Source organism: Triticum dicoccoides, chromosome 3A (assembly GCF_002162155.2).
Source record: "Triticum dicoccoides isolate Atlit2015 ecotype Zavitan chromosome 3A, WEW_v2.0, whole genome shotgun sequence".
Lineage (NCBI taxonomy): Eukaryota > Viridiplantae > Streptophyta > Magnoliopsida > Poales > Poaceae > Triticum > Triticum dicoccoides.
Genome location: NC_041384.1, coordinates 362,035,110 through 362,037,909, shown reverse-complemented (window position 1 = coordinate 362,037,909; position 2,800 = coordinate 362,035,110).

The window sequence follows — 2,800 nt, the reverse complement described above, 5'->3', positions numbered from 1 at the left end:
CTTGGGTTTCTCCAATTCGGCATTGGCAGCAACTAGCTGGTTTTGACACTTTTCTAGTTCCTGAGCTAACAGGGTGTTCTTCTCTGTAAGCACATGGTTATACATTGATCCTTATATCAGTTGTATCAACTACTTTAAGTCTCTGGGGCTACTGGTATATACTTATTAAATCTACGCTTACATGCACATCTTTTAAATGCTGCTTTGTGGCTCTGTATAGCCCATCTCGAGTAGCTCGGATATATGCATCAGCCGAGCTGAATGCATTAAATGCCTCTTCTGAAAAGCCAGGGTCTCGTAAAACGGCCCTGCGGCGTCCATGATTCATGGCACTCTCCATTCCGAGTTGGTGATGGATACGTCATCCGAATCCTCGGCTGGAAGACAGTCCGGCATCACCCCTGCATCAGCCCCCGTCTTCACGGTAGGATCTGGATCCTGGCTGCGGAAGTATGGCTGGCCGGACCGCCAGATATAGTCCGACACACCTTTTTCCTGATGTAGGATAAATGGAAAGTTCATAGTTGGATGTGACTGCCAAGGTGCATATTTTCAAATTCATACCTCTTTGATGAAGGCTTGACCGTATCTTCATTTGCCTTCCTCTTCGAAGGCTTGCTTGGTGTGGGGGACGCTCTCTTTGGATATGCCCCTGGGCATTATGGCGTGCCGAGCGCCTCCCCTTTTGAGCACAAGACAGTGCGGTGGGTAAGGAGGAATGAGAAAACTCTCTTGGACAAGTTATCTCCGGATTACTTACATGCGAAGCAGGAAGGAGGCCGGGGTAATCGGAGATGATGGGTACATATGTACCATCATAGCTCATCTGATAGAATATTCCATCCTCGAGCTCTACAAATATGTCTGTATCTTCCTTATATCCGGGGTCATGGTCTCGGTTGCGATTCTCCGGATGAGGGTCAGGGTCATGGATCCCCTCAACAACCTTTCACCATTCCTATTATGAGCAGATAAAATACCGTCTGTCAAGAATGATTTAGGGACAGGAGTAAAATAATGGAGCTGAAGCTTACCCTGCTGGGAGGATTATACATGGAAAATCCGTATAGATGTTGGAGAAGGGAGAACTCCTCTTTCTCCCTGTTATACAGCTCGGCCAGTATTTTGGCTAGGGCGGCGGGGGTCTTCGGGCCCTTCCGACCATAGCATGAGGCGTCGTCCTCCCCATTGTAATGCCACATGGGCAGCCCTCTGTATTGGAGTGGCTGGACCCCCCGTGCTATAGAGGTCGCCATTACCTCAACTATTGACAATTCGGACTAGACAAGCATCTTAATCTTGCCCAGCAGCAGACTGATCTCTGCACTATCCTCTTCCTCGAGGCTCCGAGGACGCCAGCTATGGCGTTTCTTCAGTGGCGCACTTGAAAACCCGGGGAGGCCCATACGGATGGGGTCAGGTAGAGCGACGTCGTTGATGTAGAACCATTCGGAAGGCCACTCTTCGGAAGCTTTCTTTGGCGTGTCGGACAAGTATCCGGTCCCGGCGATGCGCCACACTTCGGCGCCTCCCACTTCAAAACTTGACCCACCTTGATTGCGAGGGATGAGGCAGAACAGTCTTCTCCATAAATCTAAGTGGGCCTCGCAGCCCAGGAATAGCTCGCATAAAGTGACGGAACCCACAATATGAAGGATAGAGGAGGGGGTGAGACTGTGCAGTTGGAGGCCGTAATACTACTCGGAAGTCACCAGTAGACCTTGGAGGAAGGGATGGATCGGAAATCCGGCACCTCTTACCAAGAAGGGGACGAAGCATACTCACTCTCCCCTGGACAGATTGGGGAAGTTCTCCGTTTGAGCCCTACCCTTGAAGGACGTCATCCCTACTTGTACGGGAACCAGGTCCGCGGGGGGAAGAAAGCCATGTGTCTGCAACTTCGGCAGCTGACTGTGGGATATGGAACATCTCTCCCAATCACCCTTCTTGGAGCCGTGGGGACACGAGGAAGAGTCGAGAGCGTTAGCCATGTTGGGGTGGTTTTTCTTAGCAAGCTCTGAGGATTTTTATGGGGTGTGGAATGGATCTGAGATCTATTCTCTTTAAATAGGCACCTTTGTGGTACGGTCGGGGTGGTATATGCAAAAACACCATGACCTCTCGCATTCGCTCGACACGTGGAGACTGAAGTTGTTAATGCACAGAAGCCGAGGAGTACAACATTAAATGGAAAGCCGAACACACTACTCGGAAGTCATCAGTGGAGGAACCCGCCTGCAATGTTGAAGATAATCTGTGTGCAGAACACCTCGTCATTGAAGACTGGCTCGGGGGCTACTGAGGGAGTCCTGGACTAAGGGGTCCTCGGGCGTCCGGCCTGTTAGCCATGGGCCAGACTAATGGGTTGCGAAGATACGAAGACCAAAGACTGCACCCGTGTCCGGATGGGACTCTCCTTGGCATGGAAGGCAAGCTTGGTGATCGGATATGTAGATTCCTTTCTTTGTAACCGACCTTGTGTAACCCTAGATCCTGTCGGTGCTTATATAAACCTGAGAACTTAGTCCGGAGAGGGAGAGATTTCATCATCATAACAATACAAGCCAGACATCTAGGGTTTAGCCATTACAATCTCGAGGTAGATCAACTCTTGTAATACTCATACTCATCAATATCAATCAAGCGGGACATAGGGTATTACCTCCATAGAGAGGGCCCGAACCTGGGTAAAACATCGTGTCCCTTGCCTCCTATTACCGTCGACCTTAGACGCACAGTTTTGGACCCCTACCCGAGATCCGCCGGTTTGGACACCGACGGTATGCATCGTAAACGTTGC